Genomic DNA, 23117 nt, shown 5'->3' on the forward strand with positions numbered 1-23117 from the left:
CAATTGTGTATCTGGTGTTTGTGGGTGCAGGAACCCACCCTCTGAGCCACTTGTGAATGACTGGCCCGAAACCATACAAAATGATGCCTCTTCCTCCTCCTCCTCCTCCTGTGCCACATCCTCTTTCATCATCGCCAGCAGCGTTTTTTCAAGAAGGCGTAGCAGAGCGACTGACCCGTGCTTGCTGCAGCTGAAACTCCACTATCACCTGCTGCTGCTCGCACAGTCTAGCCAGAATGTGCAAGGTGGAGTTTCAACTTGTGGGCACGTCGCATATGAGGCTGTGAGCGGGAAGACCGAAGTTAAGCTGCAGCGCTGACAGTGAGAGCAGCAGCAGGGTGAGAACGCTGAAAGCGCGCACAGACGGCCCGCACTTTATGCAGCAGCTCTGACATATCGGGGTAATTTTTAAGGAATCTCTGCACCACCAAATTCAGCACATGCGCCAGGCAAGGGATGTGCGTCAAAATGGCTAGTCCCAGAGCTGCTACGAGATTTCGCCCATTATCGCACACCACCAGGCTGGGCTTGAGGCTCACTGGCACCAACCACTCATCGGTCTGTTGTTCAAGGCCCGTCCACAGCTCCTATGCGGTGTGGGGTTTGTCCCCCAAACAGATAAATTTTAAAACTGCCTGCTGTCGTTTACCCCTGGCTGTGCTGAAGTTGGTGGTGAAGGTGTTACACTGACCAGATGAGGAGCCGGTAGAGGATGAGGAAGCGGAGTAGGAGGAGGAAGCAACAGGAGCGCCCTGCAATCCTCGGTGGTAAAAGGACATTCGCCAAACTGCTATCCACCTCAGGCCCAGCTGCCACTGTCCTTTACCCAGTGTACTGTTATGAAGATATAACTTCCCTGACCATGCTTACTGGTCCACGTATCCGTAGTGAGGTGCGCCTTGCCACAGATGGCGTTGCACAGTGCACACCTGATTTTGTCCCCCACTTGGTTGTGCAGTGAAGAGATGGCTTGCCTGAAAAAGTAGTGGCGGCTGGGCACGACATACTGTGGGACAGCCACTGCCATAAGGCTTTTAAAACTATCCATCTCCACCAGACTGAATGACAGCATTTCAAAGGCCAATAATTTTGAAATGCTGGCATTCAGGGCTACGGATCGCGGGTGGGTAGTGTGGAACTTCCTCGCCAGTGTTTGGGAAATGGAGAGCTGAACGCTTCCGTGGGACATTGTGGGGATGCTTGGTGACCCAGGTGGTGGTGTTGCTGGCAGAGCCTCTGTTTGCGGGGTGGCAGGTGCACGGTCATTCCAGAGGTGGATGAAGAGGCAGAGACTGCAGCAGAAGAGGAAACAGGAGGAGCCAGAGAACTTTCTTGGTTTTTGAGGTGTCTACTCCACTGTAGCTCGTGCTTTGCACTTAAATGCCTGGTCATGCAGGTTGTGCTTTGGTTAAGAACGTTTATGCCTCACTTCAGGTTCTGATTGTACAGCGTGCAAACCACTTGTGTCTTGTCATCAGCACATTGTCTGAAGAACTGCCACGCCAGAAAACTCCTTGGAGCTGGCTTTGGTGTGCTCGGTCCCTTACTGCGGTGGTCAGTAGTAGGCAACCACCAAATCTTCCTCCGAACTACATAGGTCGCTCGCATGACCTTGATTCCATGTGGGGTCGAGGACCTCATCATCCTCCACATCATCTTCCACCCAGTCTATACCTCTGGCCTCCTTGTGAGAAGAGACTGCTGCATGATTTGGGGCTCAGACTGCTTGGCTGATTTGCAAGGGTGTGAGGTGAAAGACTGATGGACATTGGCTGCAGGTGCCAACTGTGGCACTGTCAGCAACCCAATCTACTATCGCCTATACTTGTTTAGGCCTCACCATTCATAGAGTCGCATTAGGCCCGACCAAATACCGCTGCAGGTTCTGTCGCCTATTCGCACCTAAAGAAGGGGTTTCACGTGTGCATGTAGCTGGCACAGATCGACCACGTCCTCTCCCTGCAACAGGAGCTCTACCAGCAGCACCACGACCTGGGCCACGTCCCTTATTTCACACTCTCCTCATATTTCTCAAATTTAGGATCTTGCCCTAAATGGGTGTTTAATTAATAGCAGAATAGAACGACAGTATATAAAGGTTGGATCTCACACGTACAGATGCAGACTAGTCCGCAATTAAAGTTTTTTGACCAAAATGGGTGTTTTTCAAATAACTGAATAGAACCACAGTATGTAAAGGGTTTATCTCACAATGACATATGCAGCAAATGCTGCAAAATAAACTTTTTTGCCCAAAACAGGTGTTTGTTTAATAACTGAATATGACAGCGGTATATAACTCTTGAATTTTACACGTGCTGATGCTGCAAGGTCAGAAAAATTTTGTATTTTGTTTTATTAATAGAAGGATATAACCACAGTATCTAAATGGTGTATCTCACACCGACTGATCCAGATTAGGCCGCAATTAACCACCTCAGCCCCCCTAGCTGAAACACCCTTAATGACCAGACCACTTTTTACACTTCTGCACTACACTACTTTCACTGTTTATTGCTCGGTCATGCAACTTACCACCCAAATTAATTTTACCTCCTTTTCTTCTCACTAATAGAGATTTCATTTGGTGGTATTTCATTGTTACTGACATTTTAACTTTTTTTGTTATTAATCGAAATTTTGTGAAATTTTTGAAAAATAATGACATTTTTCACTTTCAGTTGTAAATTTTTTTTCAAAAAACGACATCCATATATAAATTTTTCGCTAAATTTATTGTTCTACATGTCCTTAATAAAAATAAAATGTTTGGGTAAAAAAAAATGGTTTGGGTAAAAGTTATAGCGTTTACAAACTATGGTACAAAAATGTGAATTTCTGCTTTTTGAAGCAGCTCTGACTTTCTGAGCACCTGTCATGTTTCCTGAGGTTCTACAATGCCCAGACAGTAGAAAACCCCACAAATGACCCAATTTCGGAAAGTAGACACCCTAAGGTATTCGCTGATGGGCATAGTGAGTTCATAGAACTTTTTATTTTTTGTCACAAGTTAGTGGAAAATGATGATTTTTTTAATTTTTTTTTCACAAAGTCTCATTCCACTAACTTGTGACAAAAAATAAAAGCTTCCATGAACTTACTATGCCCATCATGAAATACCTTGGGGTGTCTTCTTTCCAAAATGGGGTCACTTGTGGGGTAGTTATACTGCCCTGGCATTTTAGGGGCCCAGATCAGTGAGAAGCAGTTTAAAATCAAAATCTGTAAAAAAAATGCCCTGTGAAATCCGAAAGGTGCTCTTTGGAATGTGGGCCCATTTGCCCACCTAGGCTGCAAAAAAGTGTCACACATGTGGTATCGCCGTACTCAGGAGAAGTTGGGGAATGTGCTTTGGGGTATCATTTTACATATACCCATGCTGGGTGAGAGAAATATCTTGGCAAAAGACAACTTTTCCAATTTTTTTATGCAAAGTTGGCATTTGACCAAGATATTTATCTCACCCAGCATGGGTATATGTAAAATGACTGTCACGGAATGTGTACAGGTAACAAGGCAAAGCAACATGTATAAACGACTCGCTGGATCCAAAAACTAAGGAACCAAGGGAGACCCCTGCAGAAGACCTGGCACTTTCCCTGGCTGCTCAGCCTATGCAAAGATCCGAATGGTGGAGGTTTGCATATCCACGAACCTTGACTATAAAGCCCTGAGCACCATACAATAGTGAGGGGACACGACCACCGGCTCCCTACACAAGACACGGAGGGAGTCAGGGTCACCTGGGATCCAGCAAACAGATATTAACAGATAAAGGTACACTTAGCTTTGAAGCAAACAGGAGGACAGATCAGCGTGCACACACTCTCCAGGAAGTAATATAAGCCGCCCAGAAAAGCATTCTGGGGAGGCATTTAAAGGGAAGCAATTAACACATGACAGCTGAGAGAGGCTGACGAGAGGAGGAGCTGAATACCACAACACAGAAATTCAAGGAGGAGGTTCTGAAAGGCCTCTGTCAGAGCTTCTCAGCTGTCTGGTTGTGACAGTACCCCTCCCTCTACGAGTGGACTCCGGACACTCAGAACCCACCTTCTCAGGATGGGACCTATGGAAAGCCCTGATGAGACGAGAGGCCTTAATGTCCGTCACTGGGACCCACATCCTCTCCTCAGGACCATACCCCTCCCACTGAACAAGGTACTGAAGAGAACCGCGGACAAGACTGAGAATCCACAATCCTAGATACCTGAAATTCAAGATTCCCATCAACCATAATCGGAGGAGGAGGCAAAGGCGAGGGTACAATGGGTTGAACATAAGGTTTCAATAAGGACTTATGAAAAACATTATGGATCTTCCAAGTCTGAGGAAGATCAAGACGGTATGCAACAGGATTGATGACAGACAGGATTTTGTAAGGCCCAATAAACCTAGGACCCAACTTCCAGGAGGGAACCTTCAATTTGATATTCTTGGTAGACAACCACACCAGATCACCAACATTCAGGTCCGGACCAAGCACACGTCTCTTATCAGCCACACGCTTATATCTCTCACTCATGCTCTTTAGATTATCTTGAATCTTTTGCCAAATAGATGACAAAGACGAGGAGAATCTGTCCTCATCAGGTAAACCAGAAGACCCCTCTCCCGAGAAAGTCCCAAACTGTGGATGAAACCCATATGCACCAAAAAATGGTGACTTATCAGAGGACTCCTGACGACGGTTATTTAAAGCAAACTCAGCAAGGGACAAAAAAGAACACCAATCCTCTTGATTCTCCGCCACAAAACAACGCAGATATGTCTCCAGATTCTGATTGACGCGCTCTGTCTGGCCATTCGACTGCGGGTGGAAAGCAGAAGAGAATGACAACCGAACCCCCAAGCGAGAACAGAAAGCCTTCCAGAATCTGGAAACAAACTGCGTGCCCCTATCAGAGACTATGTCTGAAGGAATACCGTGCAATTTGACAATGTGATCAACAAATGCCTGCGCCAGCGTCTTAGCATTGGGCAAACCAGGAAAAGGGATGAAATGCACCATTTTGCTAAAACGGTCCACCACCACCAGAATCACAGTCTTCCCCGAGGAACGAGGCAGGTCCGTGATAAAGTCCATGGACAGATGTGTCCAAGGACGGGAAGGAATGGGTAAGGGAAGGAGAGGACCTGATGGCCGTGAATGAGGGACTTTGGCACGAGCGCAAGTCTCGCAGGCTGCCACAAAACCCTCAACCGACTTACGAAGCGCAGGCCACCAGAATCTCCGAGCGATGAAATCCAGTGTGGCTCTTACCCCCGGGTGCCCAGCAAGGACCGTATCGTGGTGTTCTTTAAAAATCTTGTGTCTTAAAGCGAGAGGCACAAACAACCTCCCAGGAGGACAAAGATCAGGAGCCTCTGACTGGGCTGCCTGCACCTCTGCCTCCAATTCAGGAAAAAGAGCAGAGACCACCACACCTTCAGCCAAAATGGGACCCGGGTCTTCAAAATTCCCGCCTCCCGGAAAACAATGTGACAGGGCATCTGCCTTCACATTCTTAACTCCAGGGCGGAACGTGACAACAAAATTAAACCTAGAAAAGAACAACGACCATCTGGCCTGTCTCGGGTTCAGACGCTTGGCTGACTCCAAGTAGGCCAGATTTTTATGGTCAGTAAATACAGTAATAGGGTGTCTGGCTCCCTCTAGCCAATGGCGCCATTCCTCAAAAGCCAACTTGATGGCCAACAATTCCCTATCTCCCACATCGTAATTTCTCTCTGCGGAGGAGAGTTTTCTTGAGAAAAAGGCACACGGTCGCCAATTGGCAGGAGAGGAACCCTGAGACAAGACCGCCCCCACACCCACCTCAGAAGCATCAACCTCAACTATGAAGGGTAACGAAACATCAGGTTGCACCAAGATGGGAGCGGAAGCAAAACTCTCCTTGATATCAGAAAAAGCCTTACGCGCCTCTACTGACCAAGAAGAAAAATCTACCCCCTTTCTGGTCATATCAGTGAGTGGTTTAACAATAGAAGAATAATTCAAAATGAACTTCCTGTAATAATTGGCAAAGCCCAAAAAACGCATCAGCGCCTTTTGATTCTCAGGAAGCTCCCACTCAAGCACAGCGCGGACCTTCTCGGGGTCCATGCGAAAACCAGAAGCGGAGAGAAGAAACCCCAGAAATTGAATTTCTGGAACCGCAAACACACATTTTTCCAGTTTCGCATATAATTTATTCTCCCGCAGGATGAGCAAGACCTGACGTAAATGTTCCTTATGAGTTTTGAAATCGGGAGAAAAAATCAAAATGTCATCCAAATACACCAATACAAATTTTCCCATCAAATGATAAAAAATGCTGTTCACTGAAATGCTGAAAAACGGCTGGGACATTCATCAAACCAAAAGGCATAACCAAATTCTCAAAATGGCCCTCAGGGGTATTGAAGGCCGTCTTCCATTCGTCCCCTTCTCTGACCCTGACCAGGTTGTATGCCCCTCTTAAATCTAATTTGGAAAAGACTTTAGCCCCAACAACCTGGTTAAATAGGTCCGGGATCAGAGGAAGCGGATAAGGGTCACGAATTGTAATATTGTTCAGCTCCCTGAAATCCAGACAAGGTCTTAAAGAACCATCTTTTTTCTTAACAAAGAAAAAACCAGCGGCAACAGGTGACTTTGAGGGTCGTATGTGTCCCTTTCTCAGACTCTCAGAGATATAAGCACGCATAGCGATCCTCTCAGGTTGGGAAAGATTGTATAAACGAGATTTAGGCAGCTTGGCGTCTGGGATGAGATTAATAGGGCAATCGTACTCCCTGTGCGGGGGCAAATCCTGAACTCCACTCTCAGAGAAGACATCCGAAAATTCAGAGAGAAAAGATGGTACAGTCTTAGTAGCAACCTCAGAAACAGATGTCGTGAGGCAATTCTCTCTGCAAAAGTCACTCCAACTATTTATTTGCCTTGCTTGCCAATCAATGGTGGGGTTATGTTTAGTGAGCCAGGGTAGCCCCAACACTAGAGGAGTCGGCAAACCGCTAAGGACGAAACATGACACATCCTCAACATGAGCATCACTCACAATTAAACGGATATTGTGAACTATGCCCTTTAATGACCTCTGAGAAAGTGGAGCGGAATCGATAGAAAACACAGGAATATCCTTTCTCAAAGCGCACACCTGGAAACCATGAGTTATCGCAAAGTGATTATCAATGAGATTGACCGCTGCTCCACTATCCACAAAAATCTCACAAAAAATGTTCTTGCTCTCTAGCGCCACCCTAGCCGGCAGGACAAAACGGGAACTACAAGCAAACAGAAAATCTTCAATCTCCGCCTCAATCCTGCCAATAGTAACAGACGGAACATTTTTCAAAGATTTTTTCCTCTTTGTTTCTTTATTATACCCAGAGAACTGCCTGAATCTCCTAGAGGGACAAATATTTGCCAAATGATTAATACCTCCACAACAAAAACAAACCCTCCCATGCGGGCTGAATCTTCTATTGTCAGAAGCAATCAACCCCAGCTGCATGGGCTCCTGCTCAGAAGGGGCTGACAGCGACTGAGACCCCTGCGCACGAGAATGGGACCGCTGCACAGTCCTGGGACCGAGTATGACAGGAAGGAGAGATCTCTCCTCTCTCTCTAAGACGCCTGTCAATACGAACGGCCTGAGACATAGCAGAGTCCAAAGAAATAGGCCTTTCATGAAAGGCAAATGCATCTTTCAATCCCTCTGAAAGACCATGGCAAAATTGACTTCGGAGTGCAGCATCATTCCAACCAGTATCAGCTGCCCAACTCCGAAATTCTGAGCAGTATATTTCTGCGGATTGTTTACTCTGGCATAAGAGACGTAGTCTAGACTCCGCCAGAGCAATACGATCCGGATCATCATATATCTGACCCAGGGCTAAAAAGAATTCATCCACTGAACGGAGGGGCCGTGCCCCCTCCGGCAGCGAAAAGGCCCAGGACTGAGCGTTACCCCTGAGCAGCGATATAATGATCCCCACCCTCCGTTCCTCATCACCAGAAGAATGGGGAAGAAGGCGAAAATGGAGTTTGCAAGCCTCTCTAAAACGCACAAAATTCTCACTACCCCCGGAGAACGTATCCGGGAGCGAGATCTTAGGCTCAGAACAAGCTCCATGAACGCAAGCTGAACCGGTCACTTGAAGCTGAGAAAAAGTCTTACGGAGGTCAGCTACCTCCAATGAAAGACCCTGGAAGCGTTCAGCCAAAAGTGAAACCGGATCCATGCTTAAGACGGTTTTGGCGGCTTATAATGTCACGGAATGTGTACAGGTAACAAGGCAAAGCAACATGTATAAACGACTCGCTGGATCCAAAAACTAAGGAACCAAGGGAGACCCCTGCAGAAGACCTGGCACTTTCCCTGGCTGCTCAGCCTATGCAAAGATCCGAATGGTGGAGGTTTGCATATCCACGAACCTTGACTATAAAGCCCTGAGCACCCTACAATAGTGAGGGGACACTACCACCGGCTCCCTACACAAGACACGGAGGGAGTCAGGGTCAGCTGGGATCCAGCAAACAGATATTAACAGATAAAGGTACACTTAGCTTTGAAGCAAACAGGAGGACAGATCAGCGTGCACACACACTCCAGGAAGTAATATAAGCCGCCCAGAAAAGCATTCTGGGGAGGCATTTAAAGGGAAGCAATTAACACATGACAGCTGAGAGAGGCTGACGAGAGGAGGAGCTGAATACCACAACACAGAAATTCAAGGAGGAGGTTCTGAAAGGCCTCTGTCAGAGCTTCTCAGCTGTCTGGTTGTGACAATGACACCACAAAACACATTCCCCAACTAACTTCTCCTGAGTACGTCAATACCACATGTGTGACACTTTTTTGCAGCCTAGATGTGCAAAGGTGCCTAAATTCCATTTAGGAGGGCATTTTTAGACATTTGGATACCAGACTTCTTCTCACGCTTTAGGGCCCCTTAAAAGCCAGGGCAGTATAAATACCCCACATGTGACCCCATTTTGGTAAGAAGAAACCCCAAGGTATTCAACGAGGGGCATGCCGAGTTCATAGAAAAAAAATGTTGGCCACAAGTTAGCGGAAATAGATTATTCTTTTTTTTTTCCTCACAAAGTCTTCCTTTCCGCTAACTTGAGACAAAAATTTCAATCTTTCATGGACTCAATATTCCCCTCAGCGAATACCTTGGGGTGTCTTCTTTCAAAAATGGTGTTATTTGTGGGGTGTTTGTACTGCCCTGGCATTTGAGTGTCTCCGCAATCATTACATGTATGGCCAGCATTAGGAGTTTCTGCTATTCTCCTTATATTGAGCATACAGGTAATGAGATTTTTTTTTTCGTTCAGTCTCTGGGCTGAAAGAAAAAATGAACGGCACAGATTTCTTCATTCGCATCGATCAATGTGGATGAAAAAATCTCTGCCCAAAAAAATAAAAGGAGGGGAAAGGCATCTGCCAGGACATAGGAGCTCCGCCCAACATCCATACCCACTTAGCTTGTATGCCCTGGCAAACCCGATTTCTCCATTCACATCAATCGATGTGGATGAATAAATCATTGCCGGGATTTTTATTTTTGTCTTTTTTTTTATATATATACAAAGTGTTTGCAAAAGCATATGAACACCGCCGCCTCCTCAGCTCATATGCCTCGGCAAACGTATCTTTTACTGCAGAGAAGAAATCTCGTCTTGCAGCGCCGCATACACCAACTTTTGTGTAATCTGACAGCAGCGCAATGCTTCTGTCAGAATGCACATCAGTGCTGCAGCTAGTCGATCGGTTGGTCCACCTGGAAGGTAAAAAAAACAAAACAAAAAAGAAAAAACCAGGCCGCAACGCAATAAATTTATTAACTTTATAATAACTTTTGAACAGAACATATAAACTTTAACTTTTTGAACTGAACGTAAATTTTTTTGCTTACTGGCGATTTTTTTTTTTTTTTTTTTTTACCTTTATAGGACAAACCTCTCCTTCCCCATGGGACAATGTGCAAAGCGCAAATTGCCCAAAGATGTGGCGAAGTGCATTATGCACTTTGTCCCAGGTGAAAGGAGAGGTTTGCAGCAGCTGTGTGTGAATGGGCCCTAATAGCCCTGTGTGCCTGTCCTGTGAGATGTGATCCCTATGCTAAGTGTACCTGTGTGTGGTACTTCCGGAAACACTCTCCAAAGCATAGGGCAGGGTCGTCAGGGTAGTAATAGCGGGTTTCACGCCTTATTCAACTCCTGCTACAGACATAACATCTTTTTCGGGGTGACGGTTGGGTTGAGGTACCGGCAACGACACTGGGGAAATGTCGCTCGTGTAGACGGCTAACTACACTGGTGGATGGGGCCACGGAACCTCCTGGATACAGTAGGTTCTCGATGATCTCTTCCTGAAATTTGAGGAAGGATCCTGTTCTCCCAGCCTTACTGTAGAGAACAAAACTATTATATACAGCCAATTGAATTAAATATACAGACCCCTTCTTATACCAGCGTCTGGTGCGTCGGGAAACTAAATACGGAGACAACATCTGGTCATTGAAGTCCACCCCTCCCATGAGCAAATTATAGTCGTGGACTGAGAGGGGCTTTTCAATGACACGGGTTGCTCGCTCAATTTGGATTGTCGTGTCTGCGTGAATGGAGGAGAGCATGTAAACATCACGCTTGTCTCTCCATTTCACCGCGAGCAGTTCTTCGTTACACAAGGCAGCCCTCTCCCCCCTTTGGCCGTTGGGGGAAGCCCGCGCGACTAGTTCACGCTGTGCCACAGCAGTAAATCTGTTCTAGGAACAAATGCCTGAAGAGGGCCACACTTGTGTAGAAATTGTCCACATAAAGATGGTACCCCTTGCCAAATAAGGGTGACACCAAGTCCCAGACTGTCTTCCCACTGCTCCCCAGGAATTCAGTGCAACCGACCGGCTCCAGGGTCTGATCTTTACCCTCATAGATCCGAAATTTGTGGGTATAGCCTGTGGCCCTTTCACAGAGCTTATACAATTTCACCCCATACCGGGCGCGCTTGCTTGGGATGTATTGTTTGAAGCCAAGGCGCCCGGTAAAATGTATTAGGGACTCGTCTACACAGATGTTTTGCTCAGGGGTATACAAATCTGCAAATTTCTGGTTGAAGTGGTCTATGAGGGGGGAAAATTTTGTGGAGCCGGTCAAAAGCTGGGTGGCCTCTGGGACGAGAGGTGCTATTGTCACTAAAGTTCAGGAAACGCAGGATGGTCTCAAATCGTGCCCTGGACATGGCAGCAGAGAACATGGGCATGTGATGAATCGGGTTCGTGGACCAATATGACCGCAATTCATGCTTTTTGGTTAGACCCATGTTGAGGAGAAGGCCCAGAAAAAATTTTACATTCGGAAACTTGGACTGGTTTCCACCGGAAAGGCTGGGCATAATAGCTTCCCGGGTTGGCGGCTAAAAAATTGTGTGGCATACCGTTTTAATTCTGCCACGACTATGTCCAAGAGCTCCGCAGTCAAGAACAGCTCAAAAAATCCCAGGGCCGAACCGATCTGAGCTGTCTCAACCCGAACTCCAGACTGGGTGGTGAAAGGGGGAACTAATGGTGCGGCTGAAGTTGGGGACTGCCAATCAGGATTTGTCAGCACCTCAGGGATTCTAGGGGGTCTACGGGCCTGTCTGTGCGGTGGCTGCGACGGGGTCACTACTGCACGTGCCACCGTACCAGCTTAAACTGCCCTTCTGGTGCTCGCCACTTCACCATGTTGTACTGCAGTGCTGGTACTAGATCCAGGGATGGCTGCACTGCTGGTGTATGCCTCACCACGTAATCCGACAGCGCCAGCCCCACTTTGCTGCCCTTGAAGCGGATCCTGCACAACCTGTGTTCTAGCAACATGGGGCTGGGTACGCCTGGTGCTATCAGGGACCTCAACCTCCTCGTCCGAACTTTGGGTCAGATTGCCACTGCTTTCTACAGGTTCATATTCTGACCCGCTAGATTCATCAGATGAGGGTTCCCATACCTCATCCGACTGGGTCAGAAGCCTGTAGGCCTCTTCAGAAGAATACCCCCTGTTTGACATTTGGACTACTAAATTTAGGGGTATTCCCTGAGACTACCCAAGAAAAAAAGCAAGCCTGTCTTACAAATGGGAGGCTAGCAAAGTACCTGAGGCCAATGTGATTGATAAAAAAATATCAAAACTGATTTTTTCTATCGCTGCAGCGCTTGTAAAGTGATTGTGCAGTGATAAAAAAAAAAAAAAATGTTGTCACTGCAGCGGGGCGGGCGTGGGCGACCGATCAGTCCTGATCGGGCAAACACTACGTTTTGGGTGGTGGGCAAGCTAAGGTGACACTAATACTATTATAGATCTGACTGTGATCAGTTTTGATCACTTACAGATACTATAAAAGTACAAATGCTGATAATCAGTGACTGCAATGCGGTGGGCTGGGCGCTAAACGATAGGTAAACTACCTAATCAAGGGGCCTAAACTATCCTAAAACCTATCAGTCACTACCAGTGAAAAAAAAAACTGATCACTTTTTTCCTTTCACTAGGTGATTGACAGGGGTGATCAAGGGGTGATCAAGGGGTTAATTGGGGTGATGGGGGGTGATCTGGGGCTTAGGTGTAGTGTTTGGTGCTACTCACTGTGATGCCTGCTCCTCTGCTGAGACCAACCGACGAAAAGGACCAGCAGAGGAACAGGGAAGCCATTTAACACATTATATCTACAAATATAATGTTTTAACTGGTTTCTGATTCGTTGTTTTTTTTAAATCATCAGCTTGTCAGCCACGACCATTTGCTTGCAAGCTGATGAAGTGACCCCCCGACTCGCGAGATGACGCATATATGCGTGACTCTGCCTGGGACCTGCCGCCTCCGGACCACGATCCTACATTAGGCGGTGCGGAGGCGGTTAAATTTGTTTGCCCAAAATGGCTGTATTTCAAATAACTGAATAGAACCACACTATTTAAAGGCTGTATCTCACACTTACTGATCCAGACTAGGCCGCAATTTAAGTTTTTTGCCAAAACTGGGTGTTTGTTTAATAACTGAATATGACAGCAGTATACAGGTCCTTCTCAAAAAGTTAGCATATTGTGATAAAGTTCATTATTTTCTGTAATGTACTGATAAACATTAGACTTTCATATATTTTAGATTCATTACACACAACTGAAGTAGTTCAAGCCTTTTATTGTTTTAATATTGATGATTTTGGCATACAGCTCATGAAAACCCAAAATTCCTATCTAAAAAAAATTGCATATCATGAAAAGGTTCTCTAAGCGAGCTATTAACCTAATCATCTGAATCAACTAATTAACTCTAAACACCTGCAAAAGATTCCTGAGGCTTTTAAAAACTCCCAGCCTGGTTCATTACTCAAAACTGCAATCATGGGTAAGACTGCCGACCTGACTGCTGTCCAGAAGGCCATCATTGACACCCTCAAGCAAGAGGGTAAGACACAGAAAGAAATTTCTGAACGAATAGGCTGTTCCCAGAGTGCTGTATCAAGGCACCTCAGTGGGAAGTCTGTGGGAAGGAAAAAGTGTGGCAGAAAACGCTGCACAACGAGAAGAGGTGACCGGACCCTGAGGAAGATTGTGGAGAAGGACCGATTCCAGACCTTGGGGGACCTGCGGAAGCAGTGGACTGAGTCTGGAGTAGAAACATCCACAGGCGTGTGCAGGAAATGGACTACAGGTGACGCATTCCCCAGGTCAAGCCACTTTTGAACCAGAAACAGTGGCAGAAGCGCCTGACCTGGGCTACAGAGAAGCAGCAATGGACTGTTGCTCAGTACTTTTTTCGGATGAAAGCAAATTTTGCAGGTCATTCGGAAATCAAGGTGCCAGAGTCTGGAGGAAGACTTGGGAGAGGGAAATGCCAAAATGCCTGAAGTCCAGTGTCAAGTTCCCACAGTCAGTGATGGTCTGGGGTGCCATGTCAGCTGCTGGTGTTGGTCCACTGTGTTTTATCAAGAGCAGGGTCAATGCAGCTAGCTATCAGGAGATTTTGGAGCACTTCATGCTTCCATCTGCTGAAAAGCTTTATGGAGATGAAGATTTCATTTTTCAGCATGACCTGGCACCTGCTCACAGCGCCAACACCACTGGTAAATGGTTTACTGACCATGGTATTACTGTGCTCAATTAACCTGCCAACTCTCCTGACCTGAACCCCATAGAGAATCTGTGGGATATTGGGAAGAGAAAGTTGAGAGACGCAAGACCCAACACTTTGGATGAGCTTAAGGCCGCTATCGAAGCATCCTGGGCCTCCATAACACCTCAGCAGTGCCACAGGCCGATTGGCTCCATGCCACGCCGCAGTGAAGCATCCTGGGCCTCCATAACACCTCAGCAGTGCCACAGGCTGATTGCCTCCATGCCACGCCGCATTGAAGCAGTCATTTCTGCAAAAGGATTCCCGACCAAGTATTGAGTGCAGAACTGAACATAATTATTTGAAGGTTTACTTTTTTAGTATTAAAAACACTTTTCTTTTATTGGTCGGATGAAATATGCTAATTTTTTTAAATAGGAATTTTGGGTTTTCATGAGCTGTATGCCAAAATCATCAATATTAAAACAATAAAAGGCTTGAACTACTTCAGTTGTGTGTAATGGATCTAAAATATATGAAAGTCTAATGTTTATCAGTACATTACAGAAAATAATGAACTTTATCACAATATGCTAATTTTTTTAGAAGGACCTGTATAACCCTTGCATTTCACACGTGCTGATGCTGCAAGGACTGTAAAATTGTGTATTTTGGCAAAAAAGTGTATTTTTAAAACCCAGAAAATTATGGCCGTATTTCTAGCTTAAATTGCACACTGACTAATCCTGCAAATGCACCAGATGTTGTATATTGCCAAAAAAGGGTGATTTTTTTAAACCAGATTATTAGTGCAGTATTTCAAGCTTGGATTTGAATGTCACAAAAGCTTAGATGCAGTGCTGGTGCACTGAGCTTGTATAAAATGGCCGCCGCCGGTGCCCACCTAACTAACAGATAGGGATGAGCGAACTCGAACTGTATAGTTCGGGTTCGTACCGAATTTTGGGGTGTCCGTGACACGGACCCGAACCCGGACATTTTCGTAAAAGTCTGGGTTCGGGTTTGGTTTTCGTCACTTTCTTGGCGCTTTTTGAAAGGCTGCAAAGCAGCCAATCAACAAGCGTCATACTACTTGCTCCAAGAGGCCGTCACAGCCATGCCTACTATTGGCATGGCTGTGATTGGCCAGAGCACCATGTGACCCAGCCTCTATTTAAGCTGGAGTCACATAGCGCCGCCCGTCACTCTGCTCTGATTAGCGTAGGGAGAGGTTGCGGCTGCGACAGTAGGGCGAGATTAGGCTGATTAACTCCTCCAAAAGACTCCATCCATTGATCGATCTGCAGCTGTGGGTCATTAAGCTGCTGATACTCAATTGCTCACTGTTTTTAGGCTGCCCAGACCGTTTGTCAGTCACTTTTTTCTGGGGTGATCGGCGGCCATTTTGTGTCTTGTGGTGCGCCAGCACAAGCTGCGACCAAGTGCATTTAACCCTCAATGGTGTGGTTGTTTTTTGGCTAAAGCCTACATCAGGGTGAAGCTGTCACACCAAGTGCATTTAACCAGCAATAGTGTGGTTAATTTTTGGCCATATACTACATCAGGGGCAAGCTGCGCCTGTCGACAAGTGCATTTAACCCTCAATGGTGTGGTTGTTTTTTGGCTAAAGCCTACATCAGGGTGAAGCTGTCACACCAAGTGCATTTAACCAGCAATAGTCTGTTCATTTTTTGGCCATATACTAAATCAGGGGCAAGCTGCGCCCGTCACCAAGTGCATTTAACCCTCAGTATTGTGGTTGGTCAAGCTGTCACACCAAGTGCATTTAACCAGCAATAGTCTGTTCATTTTTTGGCCATATACTACATCAGGGGCAAGCTGCGCCCGTCACCAAGTGCATTTAACCCTCAGTAGTGTGGTTGGTCAAGCTGTCACACCAAGTGCATTTAACCAGCAATAGTGTGGTTATTTTTTGGCCATATCCCAGTCTAATTCTGTCAGTAAATCCATACCGGTCACCCAGCGCCTAAATACTGGGCCTCAAATTTATATCCCGCTAAATCTGTCGTTACCGCTGTACTGTTCTAAAAGGGTATATAATATTCAAGGTGCACATAGGGTCATTCAGAATAACTTCACACACACGCTACTGTGCATTTCCAAGTCTAATTCTGTCAGTAAATGCCTTCCCCAGCGGTGAAAGACATAGAATGCACTGACGCACAACCACTTATGTTTCCTGATGATGAGGACATGGGAATACCACCTCAGCATGTCTCTGATGATGACGAAACACAGGTGCCAACTGCTGCGTCTTTCTGCAGTGTGCAGACTGAACAGGAGGTCAGGGATCAAGACTGGGTGGAAGACGATGCAGGGGACGAGGAGGTCCTAGACCCCACATGGAATGAAGGTCGTGCCACTGACTTTCACAGTTCGGAGGAAGAGGCAGTGGTGAGACCGAGCCAACAGCGTAGCAAAAGAGGGAGCAGTGGGCAAAAGCAGAACACCCGCCGCCAAGAGACTCCGCCTGCTACTGACCGCCGCCATCTGGGACCGAGCACCCCAAAGGCAGCTTCAAGGAGTTCGCTGGCATGGCACTTCTTCAAACAATGTGCTGACGACAAGACCCGAGTGGTTTGCACGCTGTGCCATCAGAGCCTGAAGCGAGGCATTAACGTTCTGAACCTGAGCACAACCTGCATGACCAGGCACCTGCATGCAAAGCATGAACTGCAGTGGAGTAAACACCTTAAAACCAAGGAAGTCACTCAGGCTCCCCCTGCTACCTCTTCTGCTGCTGCCGCCTCGGCCTCTTCTGCTGCTGCCGCCTCGGCCTCTTCCTCCGACTCTGGAGGAACGTTGGCACCTGCCGCCCAGCAAACAGGGGATGTACCACCAACACCACCACCACCTCCGTCACCAAGCGTCTCAACCATGTCACACGGCAGCGTTCAGCTCTCCATCTCACAAACATTTGAGAGAAAGCGTAAATTCCCACCTAGCCACCCTCGATCCCTGGCCCTTAATGCCAGCATTTCTAAACTACTGGCCTATGAAATGCTGTCATTTAGGCTGGTGGACACAGACAGCTTCAAACAGCTCATGTCGCTTGCTGTCCACAGTATGTTGTTCCCAGCCGGCACTACTTCTCCAAGAGAGCCGTGCCTTCCCTGCACAACCAAGTATCCGATAAAATCAAGTGTGCACTGCACAACGCCATCTGTGGAAAGGTCCACCTAACCACAGATAAGTGGACCAGTAAGCACGGCCAGGGACGCTATATCTCCCTAACTGCACACTGGGTAAATGTAGTGGCAGCTGGGCCCCAGGCGGAGAGCTGTTTGGCGCACGTCCTTCCGCCGCCAAGGATCGCAGGGCAACATTCTTTGCCTCCTGTTGCCACCTCCTCCTACTCGACTTCCTCCTCCTCTTCTTCCACCTGCTCATCTAGTCAGCCACACACCTTCACCACCAACTTCAGCACAGCCTGGGGTAAACGTCAGCAGGCCATTCTGAAACTCATATTTTTGGGGGACAGGCCCCACACCGCACAGGAGTTGTGGCAGGGTATAGAACAACAGACCGACGAGTGGTTGCGTCCGGTGAGCCTCAAGCCCGGCCTGGTGGTGTGTGATAATGGGCGAAATCTCGTTGCAGCTCTGGGACTAGCCAGTTTGACGCACATCCCTTGCTTGGCGCATGTGCTGAATTTGGTGGTGCAGAAGTTCATTCACAACTACCCCGACATGTCAGAGCTGCTGCATAAAGTGCGGGCCGTCTGTTCGCGCTTCCGGCGTTCACATCCTGCCGCTGCTCGCCTGTCTGCGCTACAGCGTAACTTCGGCCTTCCCGCTCACCGCCTCATATGCGACATGCCCACCAGGTGGAACTCCACCTTGCACATGCTGGACAGACTGTGCAAGCAGCAGCAGGCCATAGTGGAGTTTCAGCTGCAGCACGCACGGGTCAGTCGCACTACAGAACAGCACCACTTTACCACCAATGACTGGGCCTCCATGCGAGACCTGTGTGCCCTGTTGCGCTGTTTCGAGTACTCAACCAACATGGCCAGTGGCGATGACGCCGTTATCAGCGTTACAATACCACTTCTGTCTCCTTGAGATAACACTTAGGGCGATGATGGAAGAGGAGGTGGCCCAGGAGGAGGAGGAGGAAGAGGGGTAATTTTTAGCACTTTCAGGCCAGTCTCTTCGAAGTGACTCAGAGGGAGGTTTTTGGCAACAGCAGAGGCCAGGTACAAATTTGGCCAGCCAGGGCCCACTACTGGAGGACGAGGAGGACGAGGATGAGGAGGAGGTGGAGGAGGATGAGGATGAAGCATGGTCACAGCGGGGTGGCACCCAACGCAGCTCGGGTCCATCGCTGGTGCGTGGCTGGGGGAAAAGGCAGGACGATGACGTTACGCCTCCCACAGAGGACAGCTTGTCCTTACCCCTGGGCAGCCTGGCACACATGAGCGACTACATGCTGCAGTGCCTGCGCAACGACAGCAGAGTTGCCCACATTTTAACGTGTGCGGACTACTGGGTTGCCACCCTGCTGGATCCACGCTACAAAGACAATGTGCCCACCTTACTTCCTGCACTGGAGCGTGATAGGAAGATGCGCGAGTACAAGCGCACGTTGGTAGACGCGCTACTGAGAGAATTCCCAAATGTCACAGGGGAACACAAGTGGAAGCCCAAGGCCAAGGCAGAGGAGGAGCAAGAGGTCGCCAAGGCAGCTGTGTCACGGTCAGCTCCTCTGAGGGCAGGGTTAGCATGGCAGAGATATGGAAAACTTTTGTTAATACACCACAGTTAACTGCACCACCACCTGATACGCAACGTGTTAGCAGGAGGCAACATTTCACTAACATGGTGGAACAGTACGTGTGCACACCCCTCCACGTACTGACTGATGGTTCGGCCCCATTCAACTACTGGGTCTCTAAATTGTCCACGTGGCCAGAGCTAGCCTTTTATGCCTTGGAGGTGCTGGCCTGCCCGGCGGCCAGCGTTTTGTCTGAACGTGTATTCAGCACGGCAGGGGGTGTCATTACAGACAAACGCAGCCGCCTGTCTACAGCCAATGTGGACAAGCTGACGTTCATAAAAATGAACCAGGCATGGATCCCACAGGACCTGTCCGTCCCTTGTCCAGATTAGACATTAACTACCTCCCCTTAACCATATATTATTGTACTCCAGGGCACTTCCTCATTCAATCCTATTTTTATTTTCATTTTACCATTATATTGCGAGGCTACCCAAATTTGAATGAACCTCTCCTCTGTCTGGGTGCCGGGGCCTAAATATATGCCAATGGACTGTTCCAATGTTGGGTGACGTGAAGCCTGATTCTCTGCTATGACATGCAGACTAATTCTCTGCTGACATGAAGCCAGATTGTCTGTTACGGGACCTCTCTCCTCTGCCTGGGTGCTGGGCCTAAATTTATGAAAATGGACTCTTACAGTGGTGGCTGACGTGAAGCCTGTTTGTCTGTTACGGGACCTCTCTCCTCTGCCTGGGTGCTGGGCCTAAATATCTGACAATGGACTGTTGCATTGGTGGCTGACGTGAGGCCTGATTCTCTGCTATGATATGAAGACTGATTCTCTGCTGACATGAAGCCAGATTGTCTGTTACGGGACCTCTCTCCTCTGCCTGGGTGCTGGGCCTAAATTTATGACAATGGACTGTTGCAGTGGTGGCTGACGTGAAGCCTGATTCTCTGCTATGACATGAAGACTGATTCTCTGCTGACATGAAGCCAGATTGTCTGTTACCGGACCTCTCTCCTCTGCCTGGGTGCTGGGCCTAAATTTATGAAAATGGACTCTTACAGTAGTGGGTGACGTGAAGCCTGATTCTCTGCTATGATATGAAGACTGATTCTCTGCTGACATGAAGCCAGATTGTCTGTTACGGGACCTCTCTCCTCTGCCTGGGTGCTGGGCCTAAATTTATGACAATGGACTGTTGCAGTGGTGGCTGGCGTGAAGCCTGATTGTCTGTTGCGGGATCTCTCTCCTCTGCCTGGGTGCTGGGCCTAAATATCTGACAATGGACTGTTGCATTGGTGGCTGACGTGAAGCCTGATTCTCTGCTATGATATGAAGACTGATTCTCTGCTGACATGAAGCCAGATTGTCTGTTACGGGACCTCTCTCCTCTGCCTGGGTGCTGGGCCTAAATTTATGACAATGGACTGTTGCAGTGGTGGCTGACGTGAAGCCTGATTCTCTGCTATGACATGAAGACTGATTCTCTGCTGACATGAAGCCAGATTGTCTGTTACGGGACCTCTCTCCTCTGCCTGGGTGCCGGGGCCTAAATATCTGAGAATGGACTGTTCCAGTGGTGGGTGACGTGAAGCCAGATTCTCTGCTATGGGACCTCTCTCCAATTGATTTTGGTTAATTTTTATTTATTTAATTTTTATTTTAATTCATTTCCCTATCCACATTTGTTTGCAGGGGATTTACCTACATGTTGCTGCCTTTTTCAGCCCTTTAGCCCTTTCCTGGGCTGTTTTACAGCCTTTTTAGTATCGAAAAGTTCGGGTCCCCATTGACTTCAATGGGGTTTGGGTTCGGGACGAACTTCTCGAACCCGAACATCCAGGTGTTCGCTCAACTCTACTAACAGATGGATAAAAGTTATCTTTTTCTGTCACTGGGCTCCGGGCAGGGTAAAAAGATTGTGCCCTGCACCTACACAACTAAATCTATGTAGATCGCTGAGTTTGATTCGAGTTCTGATCACAGATTCTCTCCTATTCTCTCCCTGAAAGCACCAGCAGCATCCTCTCCCTACACTAGCAACAGCAGAGTGACGTGCAGCGCTACGTGACTCCAGCTTATATAGAGGCTTGGTCACATGCTGCACTGGCCAATCACAGCCATGCCTTTTACTGAAATGTTCGGATTCGGGTCCAGGGTCCAAAAATCCTCAAGTTCAGTACGAACCCGAACTTTACAGTTTGGGTTCGCTCAACCCTAATAGGGAGGAATCATTCCACAGCATTTATGTAGAACAGGGTTCAGTAGGGGAGGATACAGCCTGAGTAATAGGAGCAATCCTATTACACCTTGCTGCACTGACTGGGGATTCAAATTGCCATTATACTGCTCTGTAATTCCCGCAAACCGATCTTGTTATTTTGGTGCAAGTGCTGTTTGATACAGCCATTAACATGGTGTTAATACAAGGAAATATTTCTACAGTCCGTCTTATTTGCCCTTGTGCGGTGCAGATATATGTTGTAAATCCCTTTTTGCTTATTAGCTGTTGTGTGGTGAAGTGAGAAAATTACAGACTTTTCTGGGGGGTTTTAATTTCCCTTTTATTTATTTATTTGATCTAACACTCTGTGGTCTCCTGATGCTGCTGCCACCTCCAGACTCTGTCATTGGGCCACTCTGTGGTCTCCTCATGCTATTTTCACCGCACAACTATGTCATAGGGCCACTAGTGGACTTCTCATGCTGTTCCCACCCTCCCCACTTCATGACTGGGCCACTCTTTTGCCTTTCAGCCTGGCTAACATCATCATTTATTTGACCCTTCTTCTGATCTGCCAGAAGGAAGGAAAAATGAGACCCACAACGGATACTGTCTTTGTAGCAGCTGTAAGGCCTGTATGGTCCCATCAGAGTTGGCTTGTGATTTGGTAGCCAAAAGCAGGAGTGGGTACAAAAAAGAGAAGACATGCAAATATTCCATTCACGTGTCATCTCTGTTTTAGATCCACTCCTGTTTTTTTAGGGCATTAGCGATTATTGACCAAATGCTGACTGAGTGAAGGCAGATGCTCCACAGACAGGATCCGTTTTTTGTGGGTTATTGTTCTGACGGATCAGAGGAAGGGCAAAATAATCAGTGATGCCAACACAAACTTACTGCTGACACCCTCTCCACTCTGTCGGGGGGCTCAACTTGTATAAGTGTTTAATAGAACAGGTTCTGTAGACATCTATGTCAAATCAGCTGACGACAGTGTAAAAGGAGTGCGTTTCTTCTTGACACTAACATGGACCTGTAAGGCCGAATTAACACGTCCGTGAGATCCCAGCCTAGAGTCCTGCTGAGTGCAGAAGCTCCGTGCCGCCGCTGCTGTACAGTAATACACTTGTATAGATCATACCAGTGTATTACTGTACAGCAGAAGTGGCACGAAGCGCACGGCGTCATAGCAACCAATGATGCCGTATGCTCCTGCACTCAGCAGGAAGCCAGGCTGGGATCTCACGGACCGTGTTCCACGGATGTTTGAATTCGGCCTAAGCCTGAGTTCATACTTGAGTTATTTGGTCAGTTTTGGCCCCGTGACTGCCCAAATAAGTGAAGTGTGCAGTGATTCTAAGAGCGACGCCTGTCATCTGCATGTCATACTGACTCACAGTATTGTTTTACTACCACAGCAGACTCCCTATGTGTGTTACTGCAAGGTACAGTGTCCTACACTGCTAGAAAGGCTCTCTGCATCCCGAAAATAGCTGTTTTGGGAAATTTAGCGAATCAAATTTTTTAGAAATTCGCTCATCTCTAGATAACACAAATCGGACACAATTTTTTATTAAGAGGTTAGTTCAGCTCTACAGCACAAGCTTACTACCATAGACTATAAACTCTTCTTTCAGAACCAACGTTTCTACGAAGAATGCGATCAGGCAGAATACTCTGATGGAAATGAAAGAATTAGATAAAGGAGTTCTAGAGAGGAATTCATGGATTTATGGGTGCCTCCGCTGGACACTTGTCCCCTCTGTCAGCCACCAGACCCAGAATGCTCAATGCTGGCCCAATCAGGGGTTTAGGTTATTTATACAGCTCCTAGCTTGTGGTTCTTCCGCTTCATATTATATTTATGCTACACAGTTATTTGTTTGGTCTTCACTCACGTTCTGGTGCCACATACTGTTATGTGGAGACTCATTCATCAGACTGCCAGATAGAAAAGCCTGATTGGTCACTCCACAGAATATGTGTCCCTGGCTCCAGAGTCTAGTGGCACCATGCTTTACACCACTCCATCCAAGCATTGCACTGGGTGTTGGAAG

The 23117-nt window shown here is 47.4% G+C and overlaps 1 protein-coding gene across 1 annotated transcript in view; it reads right to left on the minus strand.

The window, feature by feature from the left end:
- The window catches only part of LOC122935149 (vomeronasal type-2 receptor 26-like), a 77482-nt gene that overhangs the window by 29226 nt on the left and 25139 nt on the right, over nucleotides 1-23117 (minus strand). The gene's annotated exons all lie outside the window — the stretch shown is intronic.

The sequence above is a fragment of the Bufo gargarizans genome, chromosome 4, assembly GCF_014858855.1.
Source record: "Bufo gargarizans isolate SCDJY-AF-19 chromosome 4, ASM1485885v1, whole genome shotgun sequence".
In the NCBI taxonomy this organism is placed as follows: Eukaryota; Metazoa; Chordata; class Amphibia; order Anura; family Bufonidae; genus Bufo; species Bufo gargarizans.